The 23045-nt window shown below is 35.3% G+C and overlaps 1 long non-coding RNA gene across 1 annotated transcript in view; it reads left to right on the top strand.

The window, feature by feature from the left end:
* The window catches only part of LOC116663033, a 132569-nt gene that overhangs the window by 45044 nt on the left and 64480 nt on the right, over positions 1-23045 (top strand). The window contains exon 3 of the long non-coding RNA XR_004319054.1: positions 14227-14313. This is a non-coding gene — a long non-coding RNA (uncharacterized LOC116663033). The remainder of the gene's footprint in view (positions 1-14226; positions 14314-23045) is intronic.

Genomic DNA, 23045 nt, shown 5'->3' with positions numbered 1-23045 from the left:
ATGCATCCTCATGTTCTTACAGCATCCTAGGGGTATTATAGATTCAGGAGCCTTGATGTTTATTCATTGTGATATAAGGATGAAAAGCAAGTGGCTTGGATTCTGAAGATTAAAAAAAAGTACGGTTAGAATATTCAGCCAGTTCACTACTCTGAAGCTGTAACTAGGATGACAGAAGCATGGCCGTATGTCCCTGGCCATAGAACCTCAAAAACTTTGGTTTCCTCATCGTTAAAGGGAAGCAATTTTTTTTTTTTTACTTTATATTAATCCTAGGACAAGAGAGAAGCTGGCAAAATTCCTAGTTTTGCCTAGTACCAAGTACTTTATGATACAAATATATACTTTTATATAAATTCATGCATAAAAGATTAAAAGCACACAGTTCAAGAAGTGGCACCTATGTCCCAGCATTATAAAGGCATTGATTTTACCCCAGTAAGAACCCCATGCAAGAAGTTCATATAACAGGTCAGCTATTGGCTTGTTCAGAGACCTTAATTTCTTAGATGTCTTCCTGTTGACTCTATTAACTAATGCAGGTTTATTTTATATTTCCCTATTCTTGATTCTCAATTTGCTGTCCATCTTCCTGTAAGATAAGGACTTCAAAATGGAGCTAGAAACATAAATGTAAGTGCCCTACACACAATAAAATTTTCCTTTCTACACACATCCATTGATTCTACTTAACTTTATTATTACCTTAAGGGTAATCTTTCTGAGTGTTGTCCCTATAATAGGGAATTAGATAAAACTATTGATGTGACATTCATTTGAGTAGATAGAAATAATAGCATTCTTTAAGTTAAACATGGCAGAAATTTCAAAAACAAAGTTTAACTATATAAAAAACACAGGCCTTTTAAAAATATTATTTGGAAGGCTTATTCTAGGCATTTACAGCTAAATTTACAGCCTTTAAATTATATTACTTCTAGTAGGAAAGCCAGAGCTTTGGAATAAAAAATTATTTTTATGTAATTTGAAAGAAAATGATTTGCTGTGTTTTAATAGTTTATTTCAAATAGCATCAAACCTTCAATCCTATTGAAGTTTATGAACTCAGGGGATGTTAATCAGGTGAGTCCCCTACAACTATGATTGTATAAATAACTACCATATAATGGATAATTCAATAGCAGAAGTTAACTAGAGTGGAGAGATTTTGAATTTAAGTTGCTCTCCATATTTCTTATTATTTTTGAGTCTTAATTTTAGTTTAACAGAAATGCAAGGACAGATAAAAATACAATAAAGAATTTCTCTCAATAAAAAAGCATTTCCCCTAATCATAGAGTTTTAGAAGTCGAAAGAACAACCTACTTACTGTACTGTGGAATAAATGCTAGCTCGGAGAGGTAAAGTGACATGCTCAGATTATATGCATTTTAATTGCTTTAGAAAGATTAGACCCAGAGTTTTCCCTACTTTCAATTCTATAGTCTTTTCAATATTTACAAGACAACCCTTAAACTGCAGAAACAATTTATATAGGATGATAATACAGACGCCTCACTATCTATAAAATTTTTAAAACCAGTGATTATGTAGGATTTGTTTATGTAAATGCGAACTTGTTGGCAACAAAAATTTATAATCTACTGGGGTTTTTAGCATTTGATAAAATTAAAGTTTTTGTTTTATTATTTATGATGAAGGATTATATTAAATTTTTACAATACTTTTACAGCTAAATCTCAAAGGAATTTAGACTGTCAGTTTAACCACACGAATGGTGAAATGTGTGTTATTTCCTCCTGTCTGTAATAACGTATTTCTCTCTCTCTCCATCCATCCACCCATCCATTTTTCTAGCAATTTATAGCTTTTTAGTTTGAGAGAAATTGATTTGTATCCATCATTAATTCCTCACATACACAATTCACCTGGGATAGTATACATCTGCTAGACGTGACGGCTCAGTCTCCCACAGAAGAGTATTATAAGGGCTGTAAGGTTCTTAAAAGCTTTTCGAACGTGCCTTTCTTCTCACAAGTTCAGAGTGCTTTATCGATATTAACTCATTAATCTTCACAGCATCCTTGCGAAGAAGACAACAGGTATTATCACTGCTCTACACATGGAACAACAAATAATAGAAAGGTCAACTGCCTTGTCTTGGGCTTATGGGGAAGCAGCCATGAATCTAAGCACATGAATGCAGAAAGAGCATGTGCACGTACTCTGGGCTAAATCCATCTGCTCTGAATTTCCTCAGCTTCTTTAATACGAATCGTTGGGAGTTCTTATTAATATACATATTCATCTTTAATAAATACATTGAAATGAAAAAGGGAGATTGGGAAAAATCTTATAGATTAAAAGACTTCACAGATATAAAACCAAGTGGAATTATATGATCTTTGGATCATGATTCAGACGAACTATAAAAATTTGCATTTCTGAATCAGTGGAAAATCTGAACAGTGACCAGATATTTAACAATATTTAATGATTATTGGTGAATTTCTAGGTGTGGTAATGTTATTGTGGTCATTTTACAAGAAGAGTCTTGTTTATGAGATACATTCTGAAATATACAGTTGACCCTTGAATAACACAGGTTTGAATTGCTCGGGTCCATGCATACACAGATTTTTATCAATAGTAAATACTATCATACTACACCATCCAATACTGGACACCAAACAGAGCATACAAAGGAAGAGCAGAAATGGAAGGCTAACTATAAGTTACAAGTGGATTTTCCACAGCGGAAGGGTAGGAGCCCCAACTCCTGAATTGTTCAAAGGTCAACTGTATATGGATGAACTTATAAATGTCTGGGATTTACTACAAAAATTTTACAGGATAAGGGAAAATGTGGTGTATTAAACATTATCTTGTTTCATCATGAGTTGATAAATGAAGCATTTGAGTTTTTTATGCTAACCTTTATATTTTTTATATGTTTGAAATTTTCTATCATAAAAAGTTTTTTAAACAGGTAAACATTTCTCCCTGATAAAATTCTGGTTTAGTATGTTTGTTGTGGGACATAAGAGTCTTTACTTTTCACAAGCCCCCTGGTAATTCTTATAATGAGGAAATTATTGGAAACCCCCTAGTGGCCCATTCTCAAATTTGAAAAAAAAAAATCTTACATAAAAAGCCAAATATTTTAGCATCTGTAATTTATTTGCATGTAATTTTTCTGTGCAGAACTTTAGGTAATGACCTTTTATTGGTGCAAAAATTTAAGCTTCCTTTCAGAAGCAAAAGACTCATTACTTATTTTTTTAAATACTAAAGTTATTTTAGTAAAAACCTATTCTTGAGTTGAGTGGGCTATACAGAGCTTGTCAGTAGATTTTACTAAAAATTAAAGGAACAAGGTTCATTTTTTACTGAAATTTTTCTACATCAGATCAAGATAGTTCTACTCTGACATAGAATAATGTCAGAGTATTTCCTGTTAGACAAGAATTCAGGCTGTTACCCAGTCTTGAATAAAACTTTAATAACTGCTTAAGAAAAATGATTTGAAAGTATAGGTCTATCTTTGCCTTTTCAAAGAACCATATAACTATTTATGCAAATTTGACCTTAGTAATGAGAAGTAAAATGTTTCTTTGGAAAAGAACCAGTCACTCATGTTTGTAATATAGTAAAACTATCATATTGCTGATTGAATGCAATTTAACTTAGTTCTTCATGAACTCTTAGGCATTAAGCTGACATTAACAATTTGAATTATCATTTAACTGATGATCACTTGATGGCAAAGTGAAGCCATAGGAGGAACAATTAAAGGAGGATTTTCTAAAGATGATACAGTATTTTTTTCTATTCCAGGATTATTAGAGAAACCTTTCAAACAAAGAAACCTTATTATTTTCACCAAATTTCCTCAGTAAATGTTGTGGCAACATTTTTATTTTAACTTTTTTTTTACAATATGTTTTAACTTGGACATAAGTTTGAAATTGGTATAAATACCATATTTGATTAGCAAATTTGACTATTAAAAGGTATTAAAATTATTTAATTAATAAGAGGCTAGTATAGTCCAGTGATCACCATCTACTTCTACTACTAGTTCAATTTAACAAGAGCAGTTGTATTACTTAAGCTTATAAAACATCATACACAGGCTTTCTGGGCACTGAAACTAACTACAATATTTGTGATGGGGGGGTGGATAGGTATAGCTCAGTGACAGAGTGCATGCTTAATATACATGAAGTCCTGGGTTCAATCCCCAGTACCTCCATTAAAAAATAATAATAATAAAAATAATAATAAATAAATAAACCTAATTACTACCCCCCCAAATTCTGAGCTTTGTTTAAATTAAAGAAAAATTTTTTAAAATTTGTTAAAAAAAAATCTGTGTATGTAAGTCAAGTGTTATATCAGTGTAGACATCCTTCACACAAAACTGTTTTTCTCTGTGAATGCATATTAATAGTTATTTTAATTATTGTGCATGTACAGCACAGCCTGGTTTTACTCATTTGCAGAGATGATCATTTCCTGAGATTTCCTACCCATTGACCCAATTCTTGATCCCCTCTTTATGTTTTTGAATTAATGGGAACTTAGCATATTGGGTAGACAGGGAGACCTGAAAAGTGCTTCCTGTGTTTCTGAAGCCATCAGCATGAAAAACTATGGTAGTATAACACAAATATGCTTTCAAAAATTAAATTTGCCCTTTTAAGTAAGCCTTTAAAACTCATTTTTACTGACTGGTGATTATTTAAAGCTCTGCATGTCTACTGTGTATACTCTTTGACAGCAAAACTTTCTGAATTGGCATGAGTTCGCTTGCTGAAACCTACAAAGCTACATTTCTCATAATGTATCTGAGGTGACTCAGAAGTGAGTTAATGAGGGGAGGGTAACAGAGCTGGAAGGTTCATAGATCTGGTGTGGAAGTAATATCCATAAGAAAAGTTCTGGTTAGTTAGAGCATGCCATTTTTTTTTTCTTCCTATTTCTTCTTCTGAGATAGTAAAACAAATAGCTGTGTTTGCCTCTGTCTTAGCCTGCTCAGATGGCCATACCAAAATACCATAGACCTGGGAACCTAAACAACAAATTATTTTCCCCGCAGTTCAGGAGGCCAGAAGTCCACGATTAGAATGGTTGGGTTCTGGTGACTGACCTCTTCCTAACTTGCCTACTGCTGCCTTCTCCCTATGGCCTCCTACGGCACAAAGAGAGACCTCTCCTCCTCTTTGTGTAAGGCTACTAGTCCTCAGTCTAGAAGACTGTCCTTATGACCTCATTTAACCTTAGTTACCTCCTAAAAGCCCTGTCTTCAAATACAGCCACATTGGATGTTACTTCAACATATGAATTTGAAGGGGGTCACGATTCACTTCATAGCAGCTTCCCTCCCTTTCTATTAGTGTTACTTTTCAAGCCAATATCTGTCTTCCCTTGTGTTGCTATAGTGTTAACTTTGTGTACAGTTAACGGAATAAGATTTCCAAATGAGGAGTCCGATAGACCTGGCTGAATATCCCAGCTCCATTGTTTAATAGTTGTGGAACTTTACACAAGTTAAATTCTCTACGCTCAGTTTCCTCTTCTCTAAATTTGGAATAATAATATATAGATGCAGATTTAATTATTACAGGTAATGTGTTTAGTACAGTGCCTAGTGCTAAGTGCTTAACTGCTTTTTAAAAAATTTTAGCAGTGTAATTGACATATAACATTATGTCAATTTCAGGTGTACAACATAATGATTGGATATTTCAATATATTGCAAAATGATCACTATAATAAGCCCAGTTAACCTCTGTAACCAGTTTCAACATTTTTTCCTCATAACAACTTTTAAGATCTACTTTTAGCAACTTTCAACTATGCAATACAGTATTAACTATAATTACCATGCTATACATTATAACCCCATGACCTATTTATTTTACAACTGCAAGTTTGTACCTTTTGACCTCCATCATGCATTTTGCCCATTCATCACCCCTCTCCCCTGCATCAGACAATTAGTGATTTGTTCTCTGTATCTATGAGCTTGGTTTTTTATTTTCTGTTATTTTGTTTCATTCTGTTTTGTTTTGGATTCTTTATTTCAGTGAGATTATATGGTATTAGTCTTTAATTTATTTCATCTAGTATAATGTCATCAAGGTCTGTCTTGTTGTCAAGTTCTGTTCTTTTGTCACAAATTGTAAGATTTTCTTCTTTATGGCTGAATAATATTCCTCTTTGTGTGTGTGTGTGTGTGTGTGTGTGCGCGCGCGCGTGTGTGTGTTTACCACATTTTCTTTAACCATTAATCCATCAATGGACACTTACGTTGTTCCATGTCTTGAATGTTGTAAATAATGCTGCAACAAACATGGGGGTTCATGTATTTTTTCAAGTTAATGTTTTTGTTTTCTTTGGATAAATATTCATAAGTGAAACTGATGGATCATATGGTAGTTCTATTTTTAATTTTTTGGTAAACTGTCAAACTGTTTTCCATAGTGGTTGTGCCAATTTATATTCCCTTCCAATAGTGCACAAGGATTTACTTTTCTCCACATCCTCCCCAACATTTGGTTTTGTGTGTGTGTGTGTGTGTTTATTGTAGCTATTCTAATAGGTGTAAGGAGGTATCTCTTTGTGGTTTTGATTTTCATTTTCTTAATGGTTAATGATGTTGGGCACCTTTTAATGTACATGCTGCCCATCTGTATATCTTCTTTGAAAAAGGAGTATTTAGATTCTCTCCCTGTTTTTTAACTGGATTTTTTTGTATTTAGTTGTATACATTCCTTATATATTTTGCATATTAACCTCTTTTCAGATATATGACTTGCAAAAATTCTTTTTTCATTTAGTAGATTACCTTTTCATTTTTTGATGGTTCCCTTTGTTGTTCAGAATTTTTTATTTGTATGTAGGCCCACTTGTTAATTGTTACTTTTGTTGACTTTGCTCTTGATGTCAAAACCAAAAATTCATTATCAAGTCTAGTGTCAAGAATCTTGCCACCTATGTTTACTTCTAGGAATTTTATGGTTTCAGGTCTCATGTTAAAGTCTCCAGTTCATTTTGAGTTAGTTTTTGGGTATGGTGTAATATACTCATCCAGTTTCATTTATTTTGTGTGTGAATGCCCAACATCATTTACTCAAGAGACTGTACTTTCTACCATTGTATATTCTTGACTCCTTTCTCATAAATTAATTGACTGTATAAGTGTGGATTTATTTCTTATCTGTCTGTTCTGTTCCATTGACCTGTGTGTCTTTTTTTTAATGCCAAAACCATACTGTTTTGATTACTAGAGCTTTGTAGTATAATTTGAAATCAAGGCACATGATGCCTCCAGCTTTGTATTTTGTTCCCAAGATTGCTTTGGCTATTTGAGGTCTTTTGTGGTTCTATACAAATTTTAGGATTGTTTTATTTCTGTGAAAAACACTATTGGAATTGTAATGGGAATTGTACTGAATCTGTAGATTGCTTTGTGTAGTATGGACATTTTGACAATAGTAATTCTTCTAATCCATAAGCACAGTATATCTTTCCATTTATTTGTGTCATCTTCATTGATAAATATCTTAGGATTTTCAGTGTAAAGATCGATCTTTAACTTCCTTGGTTAAAGTTATTTCTAGGTATTTTCTGTGTTTGGTATCAGGGTAATGCTAGCCTTATAAAATGAGTTTGAAAGTGTTCCCTCCTTTTTTCTTTTCTTTTTCTCTTTTTCTTTTTTTTATTATTATTATTATTTTTTTTTTTTTTTGCAAGAGTTTCAGAAAAATTTGCTTTAATTTTTTTAATGTTTGGTAAAATTCACCAGGAAAGCCATCTGGTCCTGGGCTTTTGTCTGTTGTGAGGTTTCTGATTACTGATTCAGTCTTGTTACTAGGCCTTGCTCTGTTCAGACTTTCTATTTCTTCATATTATTTTGGTAGGTTGTATGTTTCTAGAATTTTATCCATTTCTTCTAGGTTATTCAGTCTGTATAATTATTTATAATAGTTACCTTATGATTCTTTATATTTCTGTAGTATCAACTGTAATGTTTCGTCTTTCATATCTAATTTTATTTATGTGATGTTTTTCTCTTTTTTTCCTCTTGATCATTCTACAGTCATTTTAGTCTCTCAGTTTTTTCTGCTTTGAATTTTGCTATTTCTCTCCTTATATTAATTTTGGTCTTGTTCTTTTTCTAGTTGATTGAGGTATTTAAAAAGGGTTGCTTATTTGAGATTTTTCTTGTTTCTTGACTTAGCCATTTATTGCTATGAAGTTACCTCTTAGATCTGCATTTGCTCCATCACATTAGTTTTGGGGGATTGTATTCCCATTTTCATTTGTTTCAAAGTATTTTTAAATTTCTGTTTTGATTTCATCTTTGACCTACTGGTTGTTCAGTAGCATGTTACTTAATTTCCACATACTTGTGAATTTTCCAGTATTCTTATCATGATTACTATTTACTAATGTGATCTGAAAAGATGCATGATATAATGTCAGTCTTCTTGAATTTTGGACTGGCTTTGTGGCCTAACATATGGACTACCCTGGAGAATGTTCCAGGTGCACTTGGTTTTGGATGGAATATTCTGCATGTTTCTATTGAATCCATCTGGTCCAACATATCATTTAAGGCCAGTATTTTCTATTGATTTTCATCCTGGATGATCTGTCAATTGATGTAAGTGGGGTATTACAGTTTCTTTCTATTGTTGTATTGTGGTCTATTTCTCCCTTTGGTAATGCTAATATTTGCTTTATATATTTAGGCCTCCTATTTTGGGTACATAAATATTTATAAATATTATATCCTCTTGTTGGATTAACCCCTTTACCATTATGTAATGTCCTTTTTTGTCTTGTTACAGTCTGCTTTAAAGTCTGTTTTGTCTGATATACACTAGCTTCCTTTTGATTTCCATTTGCATGAAACATCTTTTTTCATCTCTTCACTTTCAGTGTGCGTGTCCTTAGTTCTGAAGTGAGTCATGTAGGCAGCATATATATGATTCTTATTTTTTATCCACTCAGCCAATCTGTCTTCGGATTGGAGCATTTAATCCATTTCCAGTTAGAGTAATTATTGATAGGTATGTACCAGTCACCATTTTGTTAATTGTTTCCTGGATTTTTTTTTTTTTTTTTTGGTAGGTCCTCTGTTCCTTTCTTCTTCTCTTGCTCTCTTCCTTTGTGGTTTGATGGCTTCCTTTAGTGATATGCTTAAATTTATTTCTCTTTATCTTTTGTATAATTCCTGTAGATTTTTGTTTTGTGGTTACCATGAGGCTTACATAAAGCAACTTATATTCATAACAGTCTATTTTATGTTGATAACTTAAATTTGAATGCACTCTAAAACTCTACATCCCCCACACATAATGTTTCATGTTTTCAGTGTCATAATTTACTACTTTTTATTGTCTGTATGTATTGCCAAATTATTGTAGTTATAGTTATTTTTACTAATTTTGTTTTTTACCCTTGATGCTAGCTTTGTAAGTGATTAACCCACTACCTTTACAACATTTGATTATTCTGAATTTTACTGTGTTTACTGGGAGACTTATGTGTTAATATGTTTTCCTGTTACTACTTAGTAACCTTTTGTTTTAGCTTTAAAAAGTCCTTTACATTTCTTGTAAGGCCAGCTTAGTGGTGATGAATGCTTTTTCTTTTGCTTGTCTGGAAAACTCTCTATCTCTCCACAATTTTGCTGGGTAGATCATTCTTCATTAGCAGTTGTTGTTTTCTTTCAGCACTTTGCATATATTGAGCCACTCCTTTCTGGCCTCCAAAGATTCTGCTGAAAAGACCTGTTGATAGTTTTATGGATTTCTCTTTGTATGTAGTATGTTGTTTTTCTCTAGATACCTTTAAGTTTCTTTTCTTGTATTTAACTTTTGACAATTTAATTATAATGTGTTTGGTGTGGGTATCTTTGGGTTCCTCTTACTGGGAACTCTGTTGCCTTCCTGGATCTGAATGTCTGTTTCCTTCACCAGATTAGAAATTTTTCAGCCATTATTATTTTTTCTTTCTTCTTCTCCTTCTTCTTCTTTTAAGACCACTATATTCCAAATATTGCTCCACTTGATGTACCATACTCCCTTAAGCTACCTTAACTTTTTTTCATTCTTTTTTGTTCTGTTGGTCTGATTGGGTGAGTTTCACTGCCCTGTCTTCATGTTCACTGATCCTTTCTTTTGCTTCATCTAGACTGCTAGTGTATTTTTCAGTTCAGTCATTGTATTCTTCAGCTCTGACTTTTCCTTGGTACTTTCTGTCTCAAGGGTCTCACTTTGTTCATCCTTTCGGTTCTTGAGCTCAAAGAGCATCGTATGACTCATTTTGAACTCTTTATTAGATAAATCATGTATCTCCATTTCATTAAGGACTTTTTCTGAGGTTTTATCTTGTTCTTTACTTTGAAACATATTTCTCTGTTCTTCATTTTGCTTGGCTTTCTGTGTTGGTTTCTATGGATTAGATAAAATAACTACCTTTCCCAGCCTTGATGGTGTGGCCTCATATAGAAGATGAATCATATCATTCAATCCTGCCCTAGCTTTTGGTTATCTATCAAACGTTTGTAATAGTTCAAGCAGCCTACTTTATCCTTAGTGGTTCCTGGTAGTTGAATGTATACAAAACCTGTCAGTATCCCAAAGAAGAGGCTCTTAGCACCTAAATTCAGGCTGATGGTAAGCCAGACCCTCAGGCAGCAGCTTGTCAAGTATGCAAATATAAATAGTCCTGTGAGATATCCAGAGCCAAACTATCTAGAGGTATACCCTGGATGGCAGTTGCAAAATTTGGGATGACACACATGAGTACAAGTTCCTTTCCAAGAGATACCAGTGAGCTAAAGCAAGACAGAGGGGGAGAAAAAGATGACATCCACTGACCCCTATCCCCTAAGAATACCTCAGTAAGCCTCTATGTGTGTGCAAAACCAGAAGCCCTCCCCTCAGACCAAAGCTCCAGACAAGCAAATAGGCACCACTCTTTTGCTATTTGTTAATAGTCCCGTGGGATCCAGGAATGCAAACTCCACTGGCCACTATAACAGGCTATCAAGGGGCATCCCCTCAGCAGCAGCCACAAAACCAGGATACCAGGTGTAAAAATTGGGCCACCAGAGGCACATATAACCTCCCCTCCAGAAAATACTGGGTCTCTGGGATGTAGCAGAGAGAAAGCACCCACCCTCTGAGGGATTACAGTTGTCCCTTAGACCTGTGTTTAATCAGTAGCCTGCCCCTCAGGCAACAGCTACAAAGATAAGCTAATTGGCCTCTTCACAGAGACTGGGCACCTCAGGCTACTGCCTCTTTGCTATGCCCTGTGGGTAGGAGCTGGTTAAGAATGCTTTCTCTGTGACTGTCCTGTAGGACTCACAAGTGTTAGTTCCACTGGCCAGTAGACTCAGGTGATCTAGAGGTGTCCTGTGGGTAACAACTGAAAAAATCAGGGCACCAGATGGGGGTACAAGCTTCTCTCTAGGATATACTGGCAAGCTGGAGCAAGGCAGAGGGAGGTAACAAGGATGATACTAGTCAGCATCCATCCCGGGAGAGTATTTCAGCCAGCCCTACGTGTGTGTTAGGTTGGATGCCTGCCTCTCAGATCAGTGCTTTAAGATAAGAACATAAGCCTCCTTCACAGGTCTGGGTGCTTTTCAGTCAGCTGCCTCTGTGGTGGGTCCTCAGGGTAGTTCCACGTGGGTCTTTAAAATTTGTTTCTCACTCACTGCAGTCTTGTGGGTCTCATGGGCTCAAGCTCTGTTGTCTTCCAAAGAGATGTTTTGAGGCTCACTTCTCAGGCACAGGTCCTAAAAGTTGGGGTGCCTGATGTGAGGTTCAAACCTGTCATTCTTCAGGCAGAAGCTCGGGTTTGTGAATTTCCTGATTGTCTATCACTGTGCTGAAGGTGGGTGGGATTCATGACAAGATGGTGTTTTATCTTCTCCTACCTGCTTTGATGTTTTTTTCCTTTTCGTGTTTGCTGTAAGAGTCACTTAGCTAGTTTTTGGTTCTGTTCTAGAGGAAATTGTTCATGCATAGCTGTATATTCATAGTGCGTGTGGGAGGAGCTGAGTGCTGGAGTTCTGACATCACCATCTTGGAACTGATTCTTGAATGCTTTTATTAATTTCTACACTGGTCCACTGTCTCAGTGTAAGTGAATTATACATGGGCATTCCTTCCCTCTGTACATCTTTATTGAATGCTCAGTCTGTCATTCTTTGTTCTCATAGAGGATGCATCAGTGAACAACACAATATTTCCATTTTCATGGAGGGTTCTCTGAGGAAGGAAGTACACAGTAAACATAAAAGACCATCACCTGATAGAGATAGTCTGGCAGAAAAATTATATAAAATGATAAAAGAGTATGACAGGCTGGAGGATATCTCTAACCTGTGAGTACTAAGAAAGAACCAATTTTGTAAATATTAAGATACAATTTTCAAGATAGAAGGAGAAAGAATTTAGTTAATTCAAGTAATTAAAGAAAAGAATCAGTATGGCTGGAACAGGGTGGGAACAGGAGCATGCTAAATTAGCAGAGGGAGCCTAGACATGGGGCAGGAGGGCTTCACGAGAAATGCAAAACAAGGAAATTGTCTTCCATGAGAGATGCCAAGAGTTTTAATAGTTTTACACAAGGGAGTGATGTCATGGGAAATATGTTTTAAAAAAACATCACTCTGGCTTCTATGAGAATAATGGATTATAGGCTAAAACTGTAAGCAGAAAGTGCAGCTAGGAGGCTATTGCAATGTCCAGAAATATTAATGCATAGCAAAAAGCAACCTCTTCCTATTTACTCCAGCCAGGTCTCAGCAGTACTCTAAGAATTCTGGGGCATAATACATTTGTCTTTGAAGATTATCATCTATAGAACCTTGCATAAATAGATTATCAAATTACTTTCTGCTGTTATGGTTGTTAATAAATGGAGTCTGGTACAATGTCTGCTTTACATATAGGTGGTGGTCAAATGCACCTATTGCCAGATGACATGACAGTAATCTCTTTGTTGCTGTTGACAGTGGGAAATACTATCATTTATTCTTAATCATCTTACTCCTTTTCTTATGATCATAGAAAAAAAATAAAATGAGTAAAACAGATGTAACTCCAAATCACGACTTCGAAGTTTCAGGTTCAGACCAACTGCAAAATAATGTGAATTTAAATTGTAAGTAGCTGTGATTGAGCTAGATTCAGCACAGCCAGATAGTCAGATTAAGGCTATATATCAAAACAGTTTAAGTTCATTTAAATATATTTAAATTAAAATTTTAAATTATTTATTTTAAATAGTTATACAAAGGTTGTGGCAGGTATCGAGTGTAATGTGGAAAAGATAATGATCCAAAACTTTAACTTAGTTTTGTTACAGACAAATATTTGCTTTCTATTAGTGGTGCTGACCCTGAGGGAAATTTCAGTTGCAGGCATTTTAATTATCTTTGTTTTTTTTTTTTTTTAAGTTAATAAAGAGAGAAGAAGCAAAGATATTCCTAGGAGACTTAAGTAACATAAATATGCTTATAATTGTTAATACCAGTTGATGCTCTGTTACATTAAAATAAAAAAGATATCACAAACTAAAAGGTAATTAGGGTCATGTACTTCATCCCTGTGATTGATAAGAAACAACTCTTCTTATAAATAATTTTAGCATGTATGTCTTTCTCCTTTACTTACTATTCACAGAAAATTCAGTATAGAATGAATACCGACTCCAAAGTAAGGACAAAAAACAAAGTCATGCTTCTGCCTTTGAAAAGCTGACAGTGAAGGAGTTAGAAACTTCAACAAATGATTTCAATATAGAATACTTAAAAGCCTATTTCTACACTGAAAAAAATTTAAAAAGTAACAGACTCTGCCTTCCATTTTTTCTATAGCCCATAGCAAACAGGTCTCTGGTTCCCTTCTAACACATTTACTTTTATTTTACTAAGGTTAATTAGTACATTTCCTTTTGCAAAAGTCATCCATAACTAGGGGGAAAAAAAGTTAAGTCTTTACTGTATAGGGCCTCTTTCCTGTATTTGACCCAGTGTTTACTCCTTCCATCTCTAAACTATCCATTTCCTTGTTTTCTCCCTCAGTGCATATTCTTGAGTTTCTGTATGTTTGTGCACAATCCTTCCATATTTTCTTCTTAGTTAGTTTTTGGGCTCCTTTTTCTCTCCCTCCCCACCCTTAGGCTTTGAAATGGACTCTCTGTTCATTTTATCCTATTTTCTATTCCTAGGTGACCTAGTTCATGAAGACTTGCTTGCTAAAGTCTCCAACATCCTCATCTCCAGCATCTCTTCAATAAAATAGCCAACATAACTTAGTGAGTAAAATAATCTTCTTTAAAGTTTTAACATTTTTAAATGTTTATTTTTAACTTGGTGGCATAATACAAAAACTGAGAATTACTAACATTAGTATATTATTTTAATTTGCACTTTTCTAAGAGGCAGAAATTGAATTTGGTATATACTTAGTAGACTGCTGATAACATGATAAAATTAATATTGAGTCTAATTCTACAATAGGAGAGTTGTTAGGAAAATATGTTCTAATCTTAGTAAATTATCAATTGTCTGGGACATTAATAATGTTAAAGTATGGTCTACCTTCTTATATTCTGGAGAGAGTCATTTACTTTGAGTGAACAAGAATTTACTTTTAAAATAGAACTTTGTTTTTCTGACTGTAACTGTGTCTGATATCAGCTAGTGAAAGTAATTGCATTCTCCTTGGGAAAATCCTGTGGATTTGCTTAAAAGGTAGTGATAGTGTCATATATATATATGTGTGTGTGTGTGTGTGTGTATATATATTTAAGTTAAGGAATTTTTTAAAAGCCCTCAAGAGAAGATGAGGAAATAGAAATTTTGGTGATTATTATGTTTGTCTGTGTCTTCACCCGGATATCATTCATATTCAGACCTAGATAAACCATTTAGAAAGTCCAAGTGGATTTCATTTCATTTGACTATTGCTCACTTAATTTATTCACTGTGTCCGAACATTACTGGGTGCCTGTTATTAGCCATAATCAGAGTTCAACATCAAATGCTATGACAAAGTGACAGAGTCCCAGCACTGCGAATGCTGACTGTTAGCCAAAGGCTGAATACTGGTAGTCAGCGAGCAGCATCTGATGGGGAGATGTGTTTGTTTGGTCTGCGAGGTCACCAAGGTTCCTACCACTCTTTGTTGTTTCTCATTGCTGTCTGGGCATGTACCACTGTGTTTACAATCTCTAGTCGTGTTTGTTCAGCCTTGTGACTGGGTTGAAATTTAACCTGCAGGAAAAATGGGGAGAGAGAAATAAACCATCATGGAAGAGCTATCAGCCCAAATACTAATATGAAAGAACACGGTGAATTTGGATTTAATAGGCTTCTTTATGCAATGACATCTAATGGATAAATCTGAGGGAAAAGGTATGCGCTTTTCAACTGGTGTGTTTTAAATGATGATAATGAATGAAGTCATCTAGGTGCTGGTGTATTTGTGTTTTGTTTTGTTTCTAATCCACAAATCCTTTGTTTTAAATAACATTTAGGAACAATGTATAAAGCTGATAAAAGTGGAGTTACTATGATTGAGTTTTCTGTGGGAGTATGTACACTCTAAACGTAGAGTCTGGAAACCACAGGAAGAGGGAAGGGTCAAGAATGGAGCTCTAAAGGATTACCTATATTTGAGTGTCAAAAATAAAGAAGCAGCAGGGGGAAGTCTGAAAGTGAATAGTCAGTGTAACAGAAAGAAAACCAGAAATTAGCATAGAAAGGAGTTTCGAAAAGAGGGCATTTGATCTGGCAAAGCCATTTAGAATAAAAATTGAGACCTTTACTCTTAGCTATTTATTCACTGAATGAAAAGAGTAATATGTGAGGTGGAAAGAAGCCAGAGAGCTATGTTTCTAGGAGTAAAGGGAGTTTAAACAGTAGAATTTTTTGGAATACAGAAAAATGTTATGGCAGCAGCTTGAAGTAAAAGTAGAGTTAAAGAAAAGCCTCATCTGTTGTTTGATGGTAAAGAAAACTATCTGGAGAATTAAAGCAACAGAAGAAAGGGTGATAATGGACATAGTAAGATTCTGGACTAGGTAAGAGGTTGAGGAATAAATAAAGCAAAACGAGGGATTTACATTTAGAAAGGACAGATATTCATACATCTATGAAAGAAGGAAATGATGGATAGTTTAAAGATTGGAGGAGTTTACAATGGGTAGTCTTTATTTTCCTTGTGATACAGAGCACAAGGAGTTTGTTAGAATCAAATAGGTAGAAAAATTGAAAAGAATAGTTAAATTACGAAAGAGCAGATGAGAAAAGCCCAAAATGATACTAGCCACGATCAAGGGAAAACAAAATCGCTATACTGTGTTGAGGTTCTAGTTGTTATTATAAACCATATCATTTTAACTGGTGCCAACTTGAAACACTAGCATCATTCTCCAGATTATATATTTTCTCATTGGTAAAGTAGTAATAACAATTCTGAGTTTTAAAGATATTTCATGTGCCTTGGGTGATATATCAATGCAGGAGTTACAATTCTATTCAGATCAAAATCAGTTTGTAATTAAATGTTTCAAGATCAATTTCAGATCATTCTCGTCAGCAGTTCATATTTGGAATTCACAACTAAAATAGGATGAATCCAAAATAAAGTCATATCCTGGCTTAGTTTTGTGATGACTTTGGATCAGTTTCATTTGACACTTGGGATAGATCCATCTTGGAAAAAAAAAAAAAGCTGTACAAAGATTTGGATTTATATGAAAAAAGAGCACTTTATCATACATGCATTTTATAGTCAATAGCTTCTTAATCTCTAGCTGTTACACAAAACAAGATTGTCACCACTTTTAGACATTAAGTTTCAAAAAAAATTGGTGTAATATATCTTTCCATTCATGATACTGACCATTCTTGAATTATTATTTAAAATCCCACAAATACTTATGTCTTTTAGCAAATTATAATTATATACTGCAAGGTTAAAATCATCATATATATAACAGTTATTCCTCATAGCTATGAAAATGAGCTCACCTTTATTTATATACAGTGAGCTACAGCAGGTCTATTATAGGATCTATGGTTGGTAGTGTATGTACTATGAATCATTTTTCCAGGTCCATACATGCATGCTCTGTCGATGTAGTCACTTGCCTGTTTCTAATTTGAGTCTGTAGCACATATTTGCAAAAGATCTATATTATGAGTAGCATCTATTTATCATGAGGAGGATTTTTTTAATTGAAAGCTAACTGGCCCTTGTATGGACATTGCCTTCACTTGAATAGTCTTTATCTGAGCATATTGCTTTAGGCTACAATTATTAGTGTCTTGCAGTGAATTCCTCAATCTCTGTTTTAAATGTTGTAATTTTCATAAGATTATTTTAAAAGCTTGCTCAGTTAAAATAATCGAGTTTGTCAAAGGATTAACAATGAGAGAACCCTGAAAGAATGAATAATGGTCCGTCATGTGAAATTACCAGATTAGATTGGTTTGCTCTTGATTATCCTGGTATTGTCTACAGATGCACATATATACATTTATTTTTTCTAGTTTTATTGAGATTTGAAAGACATCACTGTATAAGTTTATGGTGTACAGCAAAATGATTTGACTTAACGTAGAGTGAGAAATGGTTACCACAAGACGCTTAGTTAACATTTATCATCTCATGTAGATAGTTAAAAAAAGAAAAAATATTATTTTCCCTTGTGATGGGAACTTTCGGGATTTACTCTCTTAACAACTTTCAAATTCACCAAAAAGCAGTGTTTATTATAGTCATCATGTTATTCGTTACACCCCTAGTCCTTAGTCCTTATTTATCTTCTGACTGCAGTTTGTACTTCTTGATCACTTTCATCCAGTACTCCTCCCCTCACTCCCTGAATCTGGTAGCCACAAATCTGATGTCTTTTCTATGTGTTTATTTGTTTGGGGGGCATTTTTGTTTATTTTCTTTTAGATTCCACGTATAAGTGAGATCATACAGTATTTGTCTCTGACTTACTTAATTTAGCATAATGCCTTCAAAGTCCATCCAGGTTGGTACAAATGACAGAATTTCTTTATTATGGCTGAATAATATTATATTTTGTATATGTGTGTGCGTGTGTATGTATAAATTATATTTATATCCCAACTTCTACTTCTTTATCCATTCATCCATCAATGGACACTTAGCTTCTTTCCATGCCTTGGCTATTATAAATAATGCTGCTACGAACATTGGGGTGCAGGTATCTTTTCAAGTTAATGTTTTGTTTTTTTGGATAAATACCCAGAAGTGGAATTGCTGGAAGTCCTATTTTTAATTATTTGAGGAACCTCCATAATGTTTTCCTCATTGGCTGTACAAATATATTCCCACTAACAGTGCACAAGGGTTCCCTTTTTTCTACATCCTTGCCAATATTTATTATCTCCTTCTTAATGCTACCTATTCCAATAGGTGGAAGGTGATATTTCACTGTGGTTTTGAAGATTAGTAATGCTGAACACCTTTCAAGTACCTGTTGACTATTTATTTATCTTTCTGTAAAAAAAGTCTATTCAGGTCCTTTGCCCATTTTTCAAATGGATTATTTTCTTGCTATTGAGTTGTATGAGTTCTTTCTGTATTTTGGATATTAACTCCTTCTCTAATGTATGGTTTGCAAATATAGCCTCCCATTCTTTGGATTATCCTCTCATTTTGTTGATCATCTCTTTTGCTGTGCGGAAGCCTTGTAGTTTCACGTAGGCCCAATCAGTATTTTTATTTTATTTCTTGTGTTTTATGTGTCATATCCAAAGAGTAACACTCATGTCACAGATCCTTTTTCCTGTGGTTTTTTTCCTATGAATTTTATGGTTTCCAGTTTTACATTTAAGTCTTTAACTCATTTTGAGTTTATTTTTGTGAGTGGTGTAAGATAGAGGTCTAGTTTTTCTACTAAATGTGAATATCCCCTTTGACCAGCACAATTTATTGAAAGGATCCTTTTCTCTGAGTATTCCTGGTTCCCTTGTCAAGTATTAGTTGACCATATATGCATGGGCTTATTTTGGGGCTCAGTTCTGTTCTCTTGGTCTATGTGTCTGTTTTCATGGTGGTATGATACTGTTTTAATGACTGTTACTTTGTATATAGCTTGAAATCTGGAAGTGTGATGCCTCTAGCTTTGTTCTTTTTCTGGATTGATTTAGCTATTCAGGGTCTTTTGTGGTACTCTACAAATTTTAGAAATTACTTTCTACTTCTATAAAAAATGCCATTGGAATCTTGATCATTGATTTATAGATGGCTTTGCATACAGCATGGGCATTTTAGCGGCATTAATTCTACAGATCCACAAACATGGGATACTTTTCTGTTTATTTGTGTCTTCTTTAATTTCTTTCATCAAAGTCTTACAGTTTTCATAGTGGAGCCCTCTCACTTCCTTGGTTAAATTTATTCCTAGGTATTTTTATTATTTTTGATGCTATTGTAAATAAGATTGTTTTCTTTCATTTCAGATAAATTGTTGTTAGTCTATAAAACTGTAGTACTTTGTGTATTAATATCATATCCTGCAACTTTACAAAATTTGTTGATTGCATCTAACAGCTTTTGGTGGGGTCTTTAGGATTTTCTATATAAAACCAATCATCTGCAGATAGAGCCAGCTGTATTTCCTTTCAAATCCTGATGCCTTTCATTTATTTTTCTTACCTCATGCTCTGGTTGAATTGCAGTACTATGTTGAGTAGGAGTGTTAAGAGTTAGCCTCCTTGTCTTATACCTGTTATTAATGGAAAAGCTTTCAGTATTTCACCACTGAGTATAATGTTAGCTGTGAACTTTTCCTATATGACCTTTACTATGTTTAGGTACTTTCTTTCTATACCTACTTAATTTGTTAGGAGTTATCCAATGAATGAATGTTGAATTTTGTCAAATGCTTTTTGTGTCTATTGAGATGATCATATAATTTTATCATTTTATCATTGTGATGTGTCATATTGTATTATTTTATCATTGTGATGTATCATATTGTATTTTTTGCATATGTTGAACCATCCTTGCATCATAAGGATTAATCCTACTTGATCACGGTGAATAATCCTTTCAGTGAGTTGCTTAATTCTGTTTGTTAGTGTTTTATTGAGAATTTTTATATTTATATTCATGAATTAAGGATATTCTATAGTTGTTTTTCTTTTAAAATTCTTCCCTGACTCTGTGTGATGCTGGCCTTGTAAAATGAGTTTGGGAGTGTTCCCTCTTGTTTCATTTTTTGGAAGAATTTGAGAAGGATTGACTTTAATTCTTCTTTAAAAGTTTGGTGAAATACACCAGGTACTCCTGGTACTGGTATTTTCTTTCTTTCTTTTTTTTTTTTTTTACATTTTTTTTATTGAGTAATAATCATTTTACAATGTTGTGTCAAATTCTAGTGTAGAGTACAATTTTTCAGTTTTACATGAACATATATATATTCATTGTCACATTTTTTTTCCACTATGAGCTACCACAAGATCTTGTATGTATTTCCCTGTGCTATACAGTATAATTTTGTTTATCTATTCTGCATTTTAAAATCCAAGTCTGTCCCTTCCCACCCACCCCCACCCCCCGCCCTCTTGGCACCACAAGTTTGTATTCTAGGTCTATGAGTCTGTTTCTGGTTTGTATTTTTTTTTCTTTTTTTTTTTTTTTTCTAGATTCCACATATGAGTGATCTCATATGGTATTTTTCTTTCTCTTTCTGGCTTATTTCACTTAGACTGACATTCTCCAGGAACATCCATGTTGCTGCAAATGGCGTTAGGTTGTCAGTTTTTGTGGCTGAATAGCATTCCGTTGTATAAATATACCACTTCTTCTTTATTCAGTCATCTGTTGATGGACATCTAGGCTGCTTCCATGTCTTGGCTATTGTAAATAGTGCTGCTATGAACATTGGGGTGCAGGTGTCATTTTGAAGTAGGGTTCCTTCTGGATAGATGCCCCAGAGTGGGATTCCTGGGTCATATGGTAAGTCTTTTCCTAGTCTTTTGAGGAATCTCCATACTGTTTTCCACAGTGGCTTTCCTTGCTTCCCTCTCCCACTCTTAATGATTTAGATGTCTTCTTTTACAATTTTGTGTTTATTCTTTTTGTAATTCATGACAGTTATCTCCTTTCCAGTTATGAGTTTCTCATTTTTGTAGCATCCTGCTTTTCTATTTAGAGTAGACCTGCCAGTATTTCTTTTAGCATGGGTTTAGTGTTGCTAAACTCTTTTAGTTTTTGCTTGTCTATGAAGTTCTTTATCTCTCCTTCTAAAGGATAGCCTTGCTGGATAGAGTATCCTAGGCTGCATCTTTTTTTAATTCAGGACTTTGAATATATCTTGCTACTCCCTTCTGGCCTGTAGTGTTTGTGTAGAGAAATCAGCTGAGAGCCTTATGGGGGTTCCCTTGTAACTCATTCTTTATTTTTCTCTTGCTGCCTTGAGGATCATTTCTTTATCCTTGACTCTGGCCATCTTGATTATGATATGTCTTGGTGTGGGTCTGTTTGGGTTCTTCCTTTTTGGGACCCTCTGAGCCTCCTGTACTTGGATATCTGATTCCTTCTTTAGGTTTGGAAGTTTTCAGTCATGATTTCTTCAAATACCTCTTCAATCCCCTTTGTTCTTTCTTTCCCTTCTGGAACCCCTATTATGCGTAGATTGGCATGCTTTGTATTATCCCATAGGTCCCTTATATTGTTTTTATTGTTTTTTATTTGTTTTTCTCTCAGCTGTTCTGATTGGGTGCTTTCTGTTATCCTGTCTTCTAGGTCACTAATTCATTCCTCTGCATTATCTAGCCTGCTTTGTACAGCCTTTAGGTTAGCTCTCATCTCAGCAAATGAGTTTACTAATTCTACCTGGCTCTTCTTTATAGCTTCTATTTCATTTTTGACATATTTTATATCTCTAAACACTATTTCTTTTAGTTCCTTCAGTACTTTGATCACTCCTTTTTTGAAATCTTGATCTAGTAGGCCATCAATGTCTATTTCCTTGATTGTGCTTTCAGGGGATTTCTCTTGATCTTTTAATTGGGAGTCGTTCCTCTGCTTCTTCATATTGCTCATATCTCAGACACTGTGGCTTAAGGAGTATCAGTTATGTAGTTCTCCTGGAGACGGTCTGCTCTTAATGATTTTATCGAGAGGTCTTTGTGTCTTCACCCTGTTTCATGAACTCAGCTTGCTGTTTCCAGAGGCCCTCTGTTGGCGCCTTCGTCTGTGCTGCTCCCAGTGGCTGGCTGTAGGCTAGCAGATCGCACCCCCTCCCAACACTGGGTCAGGTGCTGAGCTCTTTCCCCGTGGGTGGGCAGGGGTGCTGTTGCTCCCCCTCCAAATGCCGCAGTCAGATGCTGTGCTCAGGCGAGGCAGGTGGGCGGATTGCACCCCCTCCCAGCACCGTGGTTAGGTGCTGCGTTCCTGCCAGGAAGGCGGTTGGCTGCCCACCCTCTCCTGGCACCGGTCGCTTTGCTGCTCTGTGCAGCTACCCACTCTGCCTTGGGTCGGTGCTCTGAAGGCGGGCTCTTGGAAGACCATGGAACGGCCCTGCCCCTGCTCTGTGCCAAATCTCAGCTCCTTGTTTGTCTTGGCAGCACAAGTTCTCTGAAGTGCCAGGGCAGAAAGATCCTATCTGCCTTGGGCTGTAAATAAATCTCAGTCCTGCCCAGGAGATTGCAGAGCCCCCAGGTGCAGATTTAGGTCTCGGCCCCAACTGCGCACAGGAGGAGATGGCGGCTGTGGCTGCGCCCTGCCTCTCTTCTCGCGAGAAGCGCCAGTAATGGCAGCACAGGTCTGAGGAGACAAAGGCTACGGCGCCCCTCCCCACAGGGCACACAAGCTGTGTTGCTTTGCTTTTTTTACAATTTATGGGGGACTGAGGTTGTTCTGCTCCGTATCCCCTCCCAGCCATGGTGTGCAGCCCCCTGCAGTCCCCCCAGGGCTGCCTCAGTGCAGCCGCCCCAGTCTTCCACCTGGCTTGAGCAGCCTGTCTTGGCCCCAGCTGCCAGCTCACGTCTCAGG

This window comes from Camelus ferus, chromosome 1, assembly GCF_009834535.1.
Source record: "Camelus ferus isolate YT-003-E chromosome 1, BCGSAC_Cfer_1.0, whole genome shotgun sequence".
Classification (NCBI taxonomy): domain Eukaryota; kingdom Metazoa; phylum Chordata; class Mammalia; order Artiodactyla; family Camelidae; genus Camelus; species Camelus ferus.
The sequence above is the reverse complement of the archived record's forward strand: the minus strand, read 5'-3'. Positions and strand labels throughout refer to the sequence as shown.